The sequence below is a fragment of the Callithrix jacchus genome, chromosome 1 (genome assembly GCF_049354715.1).
Source record: "Callithrix jacchus isolate 240 chromosome 1, calJac240_pri, whole genome shotgun sequence".
Taxonomy (NCBI): Eukaryota; Metazoa; Chordata; class Mammalia; order Primates; family Cebidae; genus Callithrix; species Callithrix jacchus.
Genome location: NC_133502.1, coordinates 70,078,675 through 70,086,190, shown reverse-complemented (window position 1 = coordinate 70,086,190; position 7,516 = coordinate 70,078,675).

Sequence of the window (7,516 nt, the reverse complement as noted above, 5' to 3'; positions counted from 1 at the left end):
TTCGCTCTTGTTACCCAGGCTGGAGTGCAATGGCGCGATCTCGGCCCATGGCAATCTTAGCCTCCTGGGTTCAGGCAATTCTCCTGCCTCAGTCTCCTGAGTAGCTGGGATTACAGGCACGTGCCACCATGCCCAGCTAATTTTTGTATTTTTAGTAGACACCGGGTTTCACCATGTTGACCAGGATGGTCTCGCTCTCTTGATCTCGTGATCCACCCGCCTCGGCCTCCCAAAGTGCTGACAGGCGTGAGCCACCTCGCCCGGCCCCGTCGTGGACACTTTTAATCCACAAAACGAGGTCAAGAACCGACCTTTCCCTGGCCACAGAGCAAACCGTGGGAAGGCGAGCGGGCGTTGCCTCTGGCGCCCATGTTGGGTTTTTCCCAGGCAGGGTTCGCCCTGAGAACCGCAGAACGCTCCAGCACAGCGCCTGCCGCCCCACTAGTGACAGCGTCAGAGGGTTCGGGGGCTCTCCTGACTGCGGGCCACGGTGGCACGGGGCTTCCCACTCTGACCTGGAGGGGCTGGGGGAGGCACAGAGGGGATGAACGTGTGCTGGGCCTCACTTGGTGTCAGTCCCTCCCTCATGATGGAGCCGCCTCCACTTTCCGGGGCGAGAGGGGGCCCGCCTTGCCCTAGGGCGGCACTCTGTGCCTAGGCCAGTCACCAGGGTATGGGTAAAGTGTGTTGGCCCTTCCAGACCTTGGCTCAATCGTCCTTTTTTCCCCCAGGACGTCCTGGTGAGCCTCTTCCAGGCTGGAAAGCCAGGTGAGATGCAGAGGACGTTATTTCCCCTTGTGGCACTGGCTGCAGGAGCTTGGGGTGAAGGCTGGGCTGCTGTGTCTTCTACTTCAGGCCTTGACCTCACTCCCAGATCCAACTGCTTTATAGCCACCCACTCCTCCAGGGCCCACCCAAGACGTCCATTCTTTCACCGTGTCTGCGGATGCCTCAGCTAAAACCTCCAAAAGAGTGAGCCGACCCTTGATCCTGCCGACCTCCCTGGGGAGGTCAGATGGGGGCCTGTCTGCCAGGACTCTAAGTCCCAGAACTGCCACCAGGTAGCTATGTGGGCTCAGGCAGGTGGCTTAATCTCTCTCTGCTTCAGCTTCCCACCAGTGCTATTAGCATAAGGCTGGGGTTTGGTCAAGGTCTGTGAGGATGATCCCTTCCCCCTCCCTATGAAGAAACAAGAGCAGAAAGGTTAGGTAGCAGTGCGCAAGATCGCCAGGCAGCTCCTCAGGGCAGCCTGGGCCCCAGCCCAGCCTGGAGCTGCTTCCTGCAAGCGGGAGCCTGCTCCTGTGGGGCTGATGCGGTCCGACAGTGAACAAAAGACACAGACAGCTGCGTCAGTTCTTGTTTTACTGTGAGCCCTGGGAAGTGGGCATCCCGCACCGACCTGACAGGGGAGGAAACTGAGGCACAGCTTGGGAGAGGCCCAGGAGGGAGCCCTCAGCCCTGGAACCCCTGCTCAGAACAGCTGAGGAGGCTGTGCTGTTCCCTAGGCCGCAGCTTGCCGGCCCTATCCCCTGCCTCACTGGAGGTTCCTTCAGGTGAGGTCTGCTTGGCCCCCAGGCTGCACAGATGGCCACCCAGCCAGCCTTGGAACCCAGTGCCCGCCTCGCCCGTGTGGAGCCACCGTGCTCCCCATAACCCATGCCTCACCCCTGCTGGGGGAAGGGGCGAGTTTTGTAAGTGAAACTGAAGGCACAGAAAATGCAAGTCACCAGGAGTGATTTTTCAGGAAAAAGGGGATCTTCCACCCTGTCTAGGCCTGGCTTCTGACTCATGGGCACATCTGTGTCGCCTGTGGCAGGGGGTGGGCTGGCGGCAGCACAGTACCCAGAGCTCTGGCCAGCTGCTAGGTGGGCCCCCACCTGTTGTATGCTTGAGGTGGCTGCTTGGCCTCTGTTTCTTCATCTGTTCATTCCTCAGCTCTTTTCCCACCAGGGGGTCTGGGGGTCAAGAGCATGTGAGGGTCGTCCCTGGGAGGCCAGGGGAGTTCGTCGTGACCACAGTGTAGTCAGCGTGTGGCAGTGTGGCCACCCTGTTAGGAAGGAAGGCCAGCTCAGACCCTAGGTTCTGTCCAGCCAGGCCGCCACAGGGACAGGAGGTAGGAGTGTGTGGGCATGGGCAGAGAGGCAGTATTGCTCCTCCCAACACTGTCATCCCATGAAGGAGAAGCTGTTGTTGGCCCACTTCACAGCAGAGAAACTGAGGCTCAAACTGCCACTGCCTCAGAGGGGTCTGCAGGATCGGGTCTGCTCAGCGGCCCACGGCAGTGGCGGTTGCTGTTGTTTTGGCATAATCAGAGCATGTTGGCGCACCTGAGTGTTCACCAGCAGCTGGAAATCCAGATTTTGAAATCAGCACCATCCTCACAAAAAACCCACAGTGTGGGACAAATTCCTATTGTAGGGGACAGTGGCAGCCCACTAGGCGGGTGGAGGACCACAGAGAAAAGAGATCACATCCAGATTGGCCATGGAAGCTGCAGGGGAGTTCTGAGACCTCAGAAGGGCAAGGGCAGGTAGGCCCCCAGCTGGGGGCAGGTAGAGAGGCCCTGAGGTGGGAGGGGTTGTCGGGTGGAGACCCCATCCTGAGAGTGTGTTCTTTCCTTTGGGCCACACTATGGCAGCCACTGTGGCGGTGTGGCAGCTCTGGCAGTATGGTTCATCAGTCCTGCTCTTTTTTTTATTTTTTTTTTGAGACAAAGTCTCACTCTCCAGGCTCTGGAGTGCAATGGTGCGATCTTGGCTCATTGCAACCTCTCTTCAAGCAATTTTCCTGCCTCAGCCTCCCAAGTAGCTGGGATTATAGGCACACACCACCATACCTGGCTAATTTTTTTTTTTTTTGAGACGGAGTTTTGCTGTTGTTACTCAGACTGGAGTGCAATGGCACGATCTCGACTCACTGCCACCTCCGCCTTCTGGGTTCAAGCAATTCTCCTGCCTCAGCCTCCCTGAGTAGCTGGGACTACAGGCGCACACCACCATGCCCAGCTAATTTTTGTATTTTTAGTAGAGACGGGGTTTCACCATGTTGACCAGGATGGTCTTGATCTCTTGACCTCGTGATCCACCCACCTCGGCCTCCCTAAGTGCTGGGATTATAGGCGTGAGCCACCGCGCCTGGCCTTTTTTTTGTATTTTCAGTAGAGGCGAGCTTTCTCCATGTTGGCCAGACTGGTCTCAAACTCCTGCCTACCTCAGCCTCCCAAGGTGCTGGGATTACAGGTGTGAGCCACCACACCCGGCCCCATCCCCACCTTCTAAGAGGAAGCTGGGAGGTTCACAGCACCAGTGACAGTAGGGAAATCAGCCTCAGGGTTTGTAAACCCACTCTGTGCTGGCTGCCTGAGACCTTCTCCCAGCCTGTTTCCTCAGCTCCTGGGGCTGCTGGGAGGACGTGTGGGTGCAAGGGCCCAGACAGGCTGCAGCTCAGGAGTGCCCGGCTCTGCTCTGTCATCCTCATTTGCCTATACAGTGTCTGCTTCCCCCACTATGCTCAATGCTGTTTACCCAACTGTTCTCTGCTGGATCCAACACCGGACAAGTCTTAAAGGCACAGTGCCCCCCGTCCGTGTTCCCTCCGTCCACCTACTTTCAAGTTTTCCTGGAGACAATGAGTGCATGAGCCATCCAAGACCAGTTCTCAGACGCTGACCCTGCACTGAGGGACGTGTCCCTGGGACAGACACAGGGGAGGGGTGTGGCTGGGAGGAAAGGGCTCTGAGGTGCCCCAGTAGAGCTGCCCCATGTGTGGGTGGGTGTGCACTCACACACACTGTATATGCACAAGGGCCCTGGTATCTGCAGAGCAGCCCACAGGGTATCTCAGGATGCCGCCCTGGGCACCAGGGAGCATCTCTTATCCCCACCCAAGACCTTTAGCGGATTCTTTTGGAGCTGGCCTTGTGATGAGTTCAGATCTGTCCTTTCTAGCTTGGGATGTGCTTCCTCATACGTAAAGTGGGTAAATGGCAAGATGGTGTGTGAGGGCCACAGAGGTGTCTCCCCCGCCCACTCCTTACAGTGCCACCTCAAACAGGTGGCTCCATCCTGCTGACCAAGAATGGGGCCACAGTGGGGCAGAGGACAGGTGCTCCGGAGGCCTGGACTTCCCACTCCCCATGCTTTCCTAGGAGCTGGGACTGAGCACAGTCTGAGCATCCCGACCCCCCCGCCCCCACCACTGTGGGGAGTACAGATGTGTCACTCAACCTGAGGGAACATGCAGTGAAAGCACCAAGCTGCTGAAAGGTCAGTGGGTCTGACAGACCGTTTTGTTTCTTTTCACCCACAGAAAGCCTTCAGAAGGAGCCAGTCCCTGGCCTCCTCCATCTCGGAGGGTGGCAGGCAGGGACGCCATTTCCATGTCACCAAGGGAGAAAGCGAGGTTGGCAAGGCGGCATGGCATGCCCGAGGCAACCCAGCTCTGCATGCCCAGCTGCCTGCCCGCACATGCTCTTGCTAATGTGAGCGGGAGGAGGAGAGGGCTGGCAGTTGTTGGCCCAGGGCAATGGCAATTCCCTGGAAGACTGTGGAATTGCACTGGGCATGGCCCATTGACTCCCTGCCCACCTGAAGGAGTTTTACCTGGCATCAGGGTGGGCTCAGGAGTCTGCATTTCTATCAGGTGGTCCCCAGGGGACCACAGGTCCCACAGGGTCAGTGCACAGAGCAGGGAGGTAAGGGAGGTGGGTGGGTAGCGTAGCCACCCCATTTCCAGAAGGACAGAGGAAGGCAGCCCAGGCCTGTGAGGTGCCATGCCATCATCCCTACACCAAAGACGGGATGAGAGGCTCCGAGAGCAGAGCGACTTGCCAAGGTCACCAGGCAGGGCTCAGTGGGAAGGGAGGCACAGCCAAGTCAAGGATGATAAGGGGCCAGGTGATGAGAGGTAAGCACCACGCAGGTATGAGAGCCTCTCATGCTGTCCCCCAGAGAGGAGCAACATGCCCAGGCTGCACAGTGAGGCACAGCTGGCCTTATAAGGCCACAGAACAGCAGAAACAAGGTAGATGACGCCCACAAGGCAGCGACTAAGTGGATAATGGCCATCTGCATTTGGGAGTGGGATAGCTGATAGCAGCCATCTGCATTTGGGAGTGGGATAGCAGATAGTGGCCGTCTGCATTTGGGAGTGGGATAGCAGATAGTGGCCGTCTGCATTTGGGAGTGGGATAGCAGATAGTGGCCGTCTGCATTTGGGAGTGGGATAGCAGATAATGGCAGTCTGCATTTGGGAGTGGGATAGCGGATAGAAGCTGTCTGCATTTGGGAGTGGGATGCTATCATCTACAGAGCGAGTAAGGCCAGGCCAGCTGGTATGGAGGGCTCTAGCCACACTGGGCAGAGAATAGGCAGGAGCAGGAGGCCGGCCCCTGCTTCCTCTGCTGCATCCTAACATAATACTGTATTCCTGCCTGTTTCTGCATTTGTCTCTTCCCCTGGGGCTCCCAAGGGCCAGGCTGGGGCTGATACTACTTTGCATTTGTAGACAACTGTGCCCAGCAAAGCTCTTGTCCCCAGCTGCTATATCGAAGTGTCAGGGAGAGTAGTCATCCCCCACTATCTGTTCTTTTCCTCCCCTCAGTCACAGGCTGCTGACTTTTGGCTGCACCAGGGGCTTCCCAGAATCAGAGCTGCATTTCTGTCTCCCCTGCAGCTAGAGGTACCCTTACGGCTCCGTTCTTGCAATGAAAGTGTTGTGTGCAACGTCAAGGAAGGGATCCTAAATAGAAGAGGTGTGCCATTCTTTATCACTTCCTCTGTCCTGCTGGCTAGAAAGTAGATGTAATGGCTGGAGCTTCAACAGCCATGTTGGACCATGAGGAGACCCTGGGCATGGGAGCCTCAAACAGTGGAGCCAAAGACAGAAGTAGCATCCATAATGCCAGCGGTACAGGCCTCCCTGGGCTGTCCACCTCCAGACTTATTCAGTGTAAGAAGAAAAAAACAAGCCGGTTTGGAGGCTGTTGTAATTAATTTTTTTCTGATACAGCTGATGTCAATCCTACTTTGGAAAAGTGAGTTAGATTGTGTCACTGACCAGCTTAAGTGTCCCTCAAGGCTCCCCGTGACCATCCTCACTCCTGGCCCCTGCATACCTGAGCCCCCACATTGCCTGACCCCCTGCCCTCCCCCCACCCCCTCCACAGTGGCCATACCGTTCTTTTGTTCTGCTGACTTTTTTCTACCTCAGGGTGTTTGTCGTCCCCGTTGCCTCCACGTGAGTTTCCTGGACCAGGTCCCCACGTGACCGGCTCTTTCCTGTCATGACCCCAGTGCAGACCACCTGTCTACACCAGGGTCAGTGCCCGTGTTCGTGTGTTGTTCACGCTCCTCCCCAAAAGGCCAGTATCTCAATGGCAGTGGACCCAGAAGGGGGGGAATCTACCTCTATGAGAAGTAGAAAAGTTCCTTTTTAAAGTTTCCTTTCTTGTTAAAGAGTAAGTGTGCTAATAACTCTTTGTGAAGCCCCATCCTATGTAGATGTTAAACATGTCACGCTTACAGGCATACAGTACATTCTATGTCCGTGTGCTTTAACCAAGAATTCTGTGCTGGACGTGCTCACAGGCATGTCCCAGCTCCCCGTTGTTTTTACCTGTTTAGAAAAGCTTTAAGTTGTTAGCCCATCGGGTTTCATTTTAGATTGTGAGGTCTGGCTCCAGCCAGCAGAGATCAGACACAGCAGTAAGGATGACCCCAAGTGTGTAAGGAATAAATTCGTGTTTTCCTTTGTTCTTTGTACTCTCATGGCACAGTGGCCAGTGAGGCTCCTGCAGTCTAAGAAGTACAAATTGCATTGCTGAAAGATCCTCTGTCTCAGTGCTGATTTTTCTTCGCAGCACCGAGCATCTATTTCCAACGTCTGTCTCCAACAGCAGCCCCCAGGTGCTGTCAGCCGTCTCCCCCCCACCCAGGTGGTTGCCCAGGGCATGACCTGGCCACGTCCTCTTTGTCCAGCCTCCAGGCATCGTGCCCAGGCGTCCCTCTGTCCAGCCTGCTCGGCCCAGCCCATGCCCAGCAAACCACTAATGACAGGGGCTGCCTGAGTTTCTTATTCTTGGTCCGGACGTCGACCGCTGACGCAGGCCACAAAGCCATGGGGCCAGAGAGCGTGGGGGCAAGGATGGGCCTCTGGTGGGGCAGGTGGTCTGTGGTTTGGCAAACAGACATCCACCTGCGAGTCAGATCCAGTCTGGGTACCTCCGTCCCCCTTCCTCTCCCAAGAGCCCAGGCCAAGCTCCGAGCTCAGCCTCATCTGCTGGCCTTGGCCCATCCAGGGAGCCCGCTGGGCTAAAGGCCCAACCCTGGGGCTACAACAAGGTGACATCTTCTTAGTCAACTGGGTTTCAAAGCCTGGTGCCTGGCCCAGGGCTCAGTGCACAGACACTAACGGGCCAATATGAGCTCGCATCAGATGGGGGTGTGGTTTGCACACCCCGCCAGCAGGTCCTGTCTCTTCTACCTCCTCTGCCCAGGACCAAAGTCCTTCTTCTCCA